At 36.0% G+C, this 8549-nt stretch overlaps 1 long non-coding RNA gene across 1 annotated transcript in view; it reads right to left on the bottom strand.

Moving 5' to 3' along the window:
- Positions 1–600: 600 nt before the first annotated feature.
- The window catches only part of LOC129492257 (uncharacterized), a 29432-nt gene continuing 21483 nt past the window's right edge, over positions 601–8549 (bottom strand). Inside the window, exons 2-3 of the long non-coding RNA XR_008660772.2 lie at positions 2772–2997; positions 601–2664 (exon numbers count right to left, since the gene is read on the bottom strand). This is a non-coding gene — a long non-coding RNA (uncharacterized lncRNA). The remainder of the gene's footprint in view (positions 2665–2771; positions 2998–8549) is intronic.

The following is an 8549-nucleotide window of genomic DNA, read 5'->3' as shown; positions in this document are numbered from 1 at the left end:
TTTCTGTGTGCTTGATCTTATTTTTCCATTTACCAAGGTAAGAAAACTTAAGCAACATGACCAAAGTTACAAAACTCATAGGTGAAGAAGCTGAACATTGAACCTAAATATGTTTGACTCCATGGTACTATACTGATTTCTTTTATTGTCAAATTTTTATAATGTAACACATGTTTATCATTTTTCTACTCCACCCCTAATATTTGATAAGAGGAAGAAAATGGATAAAGCTATTTTCCAGTATTTTAGGAGCATCTTCTATCATCTCTTTATTTCAAATAATATGTAATACCAAATAACATGTTTATTGTGGCATTTCCTGATTTTTCACTAAAGACTACATGCTATGAAAGATGGAAATTTAACTCATTCATAACATTTTTCCTCCTCATCTTCCCAGAAGATTTATATTCCTAACAATAGCTGTAAGTCTTTTTTCATAGACTTTATTTGCCCAGAGAACAATTCTACAATCTCCTGCCTTAGGAATATAAATTTGCCCCTAAGTGCTCTGGATGTTAAATACAGAAAAGGGTTCTGAGGGTCTCATACTTCAGAATGTAAACTGTCATATTTTCCCGATTTGTATTTTTTTTTCATGATCAATGTATTCTTTATTTTTATTTCAGGGACTGTTGACATTCAGAGATGCGGCTGTAGAATTCTCTTTGGAGGAGTGGGAACACCTGGAACCAGCTCAGAAGAATTTGTATCAGGGTGTGATGTTAGAAAACTACAGAAACCTGGTCTCTCTGGGTGAGGATAACTTGCCGTCAGAATGTCTACTGACTAAGAGTTTTATTTCTTTTCTTTACAGAATGTCCCTTGGGATCTTGTGCTTTGTATGAGTTAGTTTTAGATTCTTGTTTTCAGGAAAAAAATAGGGGTTTTGTTGATGTAGAAAAAATTTCATAATGTTTGATTTTGACATTTGCCTTTTTATTTGAGGTGATGTACAAGTTTCACTCTAGTCGTGATTCTAGAAATTGGTTGACATAAACTATTGTTGCTTACACTTTAAAATCCAATTTTTTTTTGGTTTGTTTTTGATTCATTCAGATTTGCAAGAGAAGCTCAGGATCCCCAGATTTAAAATGCTTCCTAAATATTCTAAAGAAGCTGGTAGGAAACAGTGAAACGCCTCCTTATAACACTGTCAACCTATCCTCCTGCTTTCAGCCACACCCTGCTTTCTCACCTTCAGAAACACCTAGTACTTTCCATTCATGAGCATTTCCAGAGCTCAGCAATTTTAATTAGCTTATTGGTAGGTTGTGTTTCAGCTTTCCTAGATCTGTAAAGTCAGTTACCATCCATCCATCTTCTTGGCAGCTTCCAAAATTATCAGTTATTCCCAAAATGTACTGGAATGTTAAGTGAGTAATTGAGAAGTGAGGTCATATACTTTGAATTAGCAAGCCAGATCAACCAATGAAAACACACTTGCCCACAGCATTCTGGGTGTGTTGGCCCCGTCCAAAGCTATTTAGGGAATGAGAATGTTGGTTGAGAGAGGAAATTACAGATTATCCCCTTTCCATTTGTGTATAATTAAATAACCTTATGCAAAAATCATTTGTAAGAACTATGCTCCCGTCACTCTTATTTCACACGGAATCTTAGCTCATCTTCTTGCAAGCAATTCCTCTCCCTAAATCATATATTCTTCTTGTCAGCATATTCCCAGTACCTGGCATGCTGCCTGACCTATAACTGGTGTTTAGTAAATGTCTGTGAAATGAATGAGTACTAAGACCTATCCCTCAGTTAGAGGTTTAGTTCAGTTTAGCAAGAAAGATTTGGGGGTTATTGTCATTGTTGTTTTCAAATGGAGCTATGTTGCATCGATATTAGCAGTACAATTATAGAGAACAGGAATGAAAACCTCATGAGAAACTTCCCTGTACTTCCTTGTTCACAAGTATCACAAAATATGAATCTTTCTTAAGATATTTTACATGATTTTTACTTTAGATGGTGTCTCAGTCCATTTGGGCTGCCATAACAGAATGCTATAGACTAAGTAGCTTAGAAACAACACAAATGTGTTTCTTACCATTATGAAGGCTGAGAAGGCCAAGATCAAGACATCAGCAGATTCAGTGCCTGGTGAGGGCCCACTTCCCGGTTCATAGATGGCTATCGTCTCACTGTGTCCTCATACAGTAGGAGGAGTGAGGGAGCTCTCTGGGGTCTTTATTATAATGGCACTAATCCAACCTAATCATCCCCCAAAAGTCCCACCCTTCAAATGCCATCACCTTGGGGGGTTGGGATTTCAACACTGAATTTTAGGTAGACACAACATTCAGTCTATAGGAGATAGAATCTGGAAATTCAAGACAAGAGGGAAAATATATGTAATGTGTGAATGTTTCATATTTGAATCTTATCCTCAAACTCAGATATTCAAGAATTTCATATTATTTATTTTGTTCTAACTAGTGAATTTCTACTACAGCAGAAAGTCCCTGGAGTGATAAAATAATTTCAGTTAATCCTGTGACTCCCCCATTCCCTTTTCTAATATTTACCTACAATTATAGGGGTTTCCTCAGTGACCAAGTACGTAGATATGTGGAACCAGTGGAGGGAGAACAAGTAGAATCTGGTCTTCAGTGTCATCTGTTCAGTTCAGTTGGCCACATGCCAATCAGCATTATTCTGAAAGAAGGGAGGGAGTGGAGGATTAATTTAGGAGAAAGAATAGTGGGAAGGAAAAAAGGAATGCAAAGAAAAACTTGATTAATATCTCAAAAATATTATCTCACCTTTTTAAATTAGAATCCCATATTCCAGTTTTCATTTTATCACATCCCTACCCAAACTTCTTCCTTGTTTTTATTCATCTTTCCACAAGCTCTCTGCACCCCATTTCCACTTTCCCCAGGGGCTGATTTCGCCTGGCTCAGGCTGTTTGTTTCTGTCTCACAGTTGTCCTGCTGCCAATAGGGTGGGATGACCAGGCTGGGCCAAGCTATCCGGATAATGTCATTCCTGGCAGGAAGAGAGATTTGCAACAGTAACACACATTGCGCCTTCCTCACATTCCGGACACTCCCAGGAATCATGAGGGGCTCACTTATACAAATTTGGCTCTCCAGTTCATTCATCTGGCAGCCAAGACCCATAAACTAAATCTGGTTTCCAGCAACAGCAGTGGTAACATCAATATCAAAACTGGTTTGGTGCATTCTACAAATATAAAAATTTGCTTTTTTTTTGGCTTTGACAAGTACTCCTGCAAGCAGTGTTTCTGGAAACCACCTCCAATCATTATTTTTACTGAGAATTTAACTTTTTATGAATCATAACAATAACGACAACTGACACACAGTAAGCACTTTTCTAGGCTTAGGCTAAATATTTTACACACCTTCTCTCTCTAAATTCTCATTACAATGTCATCTCCATTTTACCAATAAAGAAATAGGATTTGGCTGGGCGCGGTGGCTCATGCCTGTAATCCCAGCACTTTGGGAGGCCGAGGCGGGTGGATCACCTGAAGTTGGGAGTTTGAGACCAGCCTCACCAGTATGGAGAAACATCATCTCTACTAAAAATACAAAATTAGCCGGGCGTGGTGGCGCATGCCTGTAATCCCAGCTACTCGAGAGACTGAGGCAGGAGAATCTCTTGAACCTGGGAGGCGGAGGTTGCGGTGAGTGGAGATCGCGCCACTGCTCTCCAGCCTGGGCAACAAGAGCAAAACTCCATCTCAAAAAAGAAGAAAGAAAGAAAGGAAGGAAGGAAGAGGATTATAGAGCATATTTAGCTACTTGCTTAGGGTCACATGACCTGCAAATATTGAGTCGAGAATTAACCCAGAATTATGCCAGACCTGGAACTCATATACAGATGAGGTACAGGTGTACAGGTGTCTTTTTGATATAATGACTTCTTTTCCTTTGGATGGCTACCCAGTAGTGGGATTGCTGGGTGGAATGGTAGATCTATTTTTAATTCTTTGAGAACTCTCCATACTGTTTTTCACATAGGTCATACAAATTTATACTCCCACCAGCAGTGTATAAGCATTTCCTTTTCACCACATTTGTGCCAAAATCTTTTTTTTTTTTTTCAACTTCTTAATAATGGCTATTCTTGGCCAGGAGCAATGCTTTAATCCCAGCACTTTGGGAGATCGAGGTGGGTGGACTGCTTGAATCCAAGAGTTCAAGACCAGCCTAGGCAACATGGTGAAACCCCAGCTCTACTGTGGTCCCAGCTACTCGGGGGGCTGATGCAGGAGGACCTCTTGAGCTCAGGAGGTGGAGGTTGCAGTGAGTCATGATCACACCACTGCACTCCAGCCTGGGTGACAGAGCAGAACCCTGTCTCAAAAAAAAAAAAAAAAAAAAAGCCATTGTGGTTGGGGTAAGGTGGCATCTTATTGTGGCTTTAATTTGCATTTACCTGATGATTAGTGATGTTGAGCATTTTTTTTATGTTTTTTGGCCGTTTGTATATCTTCTTTATATTTATATATATTTTATTATACTTTAAGTTCTAGGGTACATGTGCACAATGTACAGGTTTGTTCCATATGTATACATGTGCCATGTTTGTGTGCTGCACCCATTAACTCATCATTTACATTAGGTATACTGTTTGTGGGACTGTAAACTAGTTCAACCATTGTGTATATCTTCTTTTGAGAAGTATCTATTCATGTAATTTGTCCACTTTTTGAGGGGATTACTTGTTTTTTTTCTTCCTGATTTGCTTGAGTTCCTCATAGAATCTGGATATTAGTCTTCTTTTGTATACATAGTTTGCAAAGTTTTCTCCCATTCTGTGGATTATCTGTTTACTCTAATGATTATTTCTTTTGCTGTGCAGAAGCTTTTTAGTTTAAGTAGGTCTCATTTGTTTATTTTTGTTTTTGTTGCATTTGCTTTGGGGTCTTAGTCATAAATTCTTTGCCTAAGCCAATGTTCAAAAGAATTTTCCTTGGTTTTCTCCTGAAGTTTTTATGGCTTCAAGTCTTAGATTTAAGTCTTTAATCTCTCTTTAGTTGATTTTACGTATGCAGACCCTGAACTCTTAACCACATCATATTGGCCACCTGAATTGATACGGAATTTGTAAAATAATCTGTAACCTAAAAGATAATACCAGCAAAATCAATGTACTACGAAAAAGAGAAAATTAGATTTGTATCAGTTGTTCTGGTTTAAAAAAACGTTTATTTCTCAATTAAAATACTAGCATGATTTATAAATAACACTGAAATATGCCCTAAAGATTTATACTGTCTCAGTGATGAAACTAGTAATCAGAAAACCAAAAACAAAACAAAATAAACAAAACAAACCTATTCAATTATATTTCCACCTTTACTCCTTTTTATAATTTTCTTCTCTTGGTACTTGGGGAAAAATACTATGGATATGTTCTGTCAGTTAAATTTTTAAAATAATAAAATAACTGTGGAATGTGAATTTTTTTTATCCTCACGCTATGAAAAGAAAGCCTGAGGTAGCTGAACCACCACTAAGCCAGGAATTAGAAACCACATTTAGTGAAAACTCAACCACTAACTGACTATGAAAACTTAGTAGACACATTGCTTAATCTCTCATAACTAAAAAAACATTCTGCAAAATAAGAGGGCTGGACTGAAAAAGTTTGCAGGTTCCTTCCAGCTTGAAAATTCTATTACTTCAATTATGTGGCTCAAATTACCAACATCCCTTTTCTGAACTAACAGGCCCAGAGGGAGTTCTTAAAGAAGAAAAACATACCAGGAAATTAAAAATAATTAAGAATATCATTAGAGATTAAGTCCAAAGTTCTACATTTCTAAAAGATAAGTAATTCTACTCTCTCAACTATTGATGTCCTATAAATTCAGTTGAAATGACCCAATAATAGAATTTTTATATAATCAGGGGACATTTATCTTAAGTATCCCTCCATCTCCTTTATAGTACTGTCTTATTTATTCTCATATTGAACATAATATACTCCAAAAGTTTTCTCTGACATCCTCTGGAAAAAGATAAATAAATGTATCTCTTATGCACCCTAATACTTTGTGCATTTCCTGATACAGATTTTTAATGATTTATTGTGGTATGAATTGACTCTTCTTCCAATAATATTATAAACTCTATCTGAGAATCTGTCTCTTTTTCTCACCAACACTTACAACAGTTCCTGGTACATGGTAATTGTTCAACAAATGTTGACTAACATTTTCTGTAATGTAATTTCGTTATTTTACAGATGAGAAACTGGGGTTCTGGGACATGAATGCTAAATTCCCAGTAAAGAGCTCTTTCCAACACGCACCACCGCCTCTGAAACGTTGAAGTATGTATTATATATTTTCAGAGTAACTTTAAGTAGAAATAAGCATGATAATAATCATAAGATGCAAATATGATAAGACATATGTGGAGTTTAAAAATCTTGCTCTAAAAAAATACAAGCAGAAAAGTTTTTGAATTGCTAGCTGTGATATATAGATATAATCAAAGAAGTTGGTGACAATTACTCAGCTTTTAAATTAGATCATAACCATAACCGCTTAACATAACATAGATGTTTACCTCCAGGCCATGGCAACAAGATGAGAAGAAGCTCAGAATTATTGGACTTAGAAGGAAAGAGAAAGTTGGAAACTTTTAATATTTAGTTAATAGATGGAAAGCAATAATTTGTAAGCACACACGCACACACACATACACACAACACCACACCACATATACACATATACACAATGCTTTTAAAAATATTCACAGGTATACACGTGCATTATACAAAAATATTCTGCCTAGATAAACTCTATAAAGTTATAAAAGGTTAGATGAGTCGTCAGTATAGGTCTACTACGAATCAAACACTATACACATGATTTTATTCCTAAATCTGACTCTGACTCATTGAATCATTTTGAGTACTTAAGTTCCCAGAGTCCTCCACAGGCAAAGTGTAAGAAGCCAGTGCCCATTTACTGATATGGAGCCATCATCAGCCCACCTCCAAAACTGAAGGGAGAAGAAGCCTGGAGTGGAGGATAAGGAAGATAAGATACATATTAGGTTGGTGCAAAAGAAATCCCAGGTTTTGCCATTACTTTCAATGGCAAAAACTGTGATTACTTCTGCACCAACCTAATGTCACGAGAAAGAAAACTAAAAGAAAGCAGAAATGGGTCATCCAACAGAGCCCAATTCCACAGCAGCCACCTGGGAATAAAAGCCAATGTTTTAAGGATGGCAGAGTAAAAGAGGAAAAAAGGGTTATGACTACCACTTGAAAAGATTCTTATGATTCAGTAGTTTACAATAACAGAAGCATTCATTGAAGTGATTTATATTCTAAAATCAAACTATGTGAATCTCACTAAAAATTTTAAAATAAGCACCTCACACAGATAGCTCATTTATAATCTAGCATTCATATATACTTATAACTAACAACATCTAACTGGTAATTACCAATACTTAGTAATTTGTATATTAATTACAGTATATTAATTTTTGGGTTTTTTTTTGCATTTGCTTTGGGGTCTTAGTCATAAAGGGAAACTTCTTTCTCATTTCTTTGCAGAATCCTTTCTTTCTTCTTATTTGCAAATCATTGAAAAATTGTCTCTTTCAAAAGCTTTTGGAAGGAGAACAAACATACCGTTCCCCATGTAAACAATCCAATAATTTGGTTATAAAAATATATCCCATACTACCCTGAAATTCGCAAGTGCCAAGGTCACTAGGAAATGTAACCAAGTGTCTGCATCAAAGGCAAAGAGTTTATATTAAGATAGAAAAATATGACTTCCACATTGGAGATTTCTTAGAAATATTTAGAATATTATGAAATAGTTTATCTGCTTTGATTTAGATGTTATAAATCAATTTACAATAATAAAAATAGGACAACTGTGCATTTGTATGCAGAACGATGCTTGAAAAATAGAGAAGATTAATTTTTTTTAAAAAGGCAGAGTCTCACTGTATTGTCCAAGCTGGTTTCCAACTCCTGGCCTCAAGCAATCCTCTCTGCTCAGCCTCCTGAGTAGCTGAGATTACAGGCATGTGCCACCATGCCCAGCTATAGATGCTAGATTTTTTAAATTGCATTTTTTAAAGTATAAAATATGTATCACTTTAAAATATGCTTTAGTTTCAGCAAGGTAAAATAAACCATCAAAACTTGAGAGATCCTTTAGATCACTTTATGAAAAGAAAACTAGCAGAATTATTATGTGACTAAAAGTGAAAGAACTCCTCAATCCATGCTTATGTAGAAGATTTTTAAACTTTAATCACTAAAGAAAATGGCCTAAGTTGGGGTTATCACTTCTTTAAGGCCATGCTATCTACCTTACCTAATTTGACTTTCTGTCCTTATTAATCTCAAACCTTGAGTGGATTCTTGCTCAAACTCTGTCTCTGCTTCTCTGCTGTGTCTTCCACGCAGCTGGGCTGGGTGTATTTTTTCTTGTTGTTTTTGCATTTTTAGAAAAATATACCAAATGAAAAGTACTGCTTCCTTCTCATTGCCATTTTATGAAATTTTCAGGTTATAAGATTTTCCTC

Source organism: Symphalangus syndactylus, chromosome 10 (assembly GCF_028878055.3).
Source record: "Symphalangus syndactylus isolate Jambi chromosome 10, NHGRI_mSymSyn1-v2.1_pri, whole genome shotgun sequence".
In the NCBI taxonomy this organism is placed as follows: domain Eukaryota; kingdom Metazoa; phylum Chordata; class Mammalia; order Primates; family Hylobatidae; genus Symphalangus; species Symphalangus syndactylus.
Note: the sequence above shows the minus strand (reverse complement) of the source record. Positions and strands in the feature narration are given on the sequence as shown.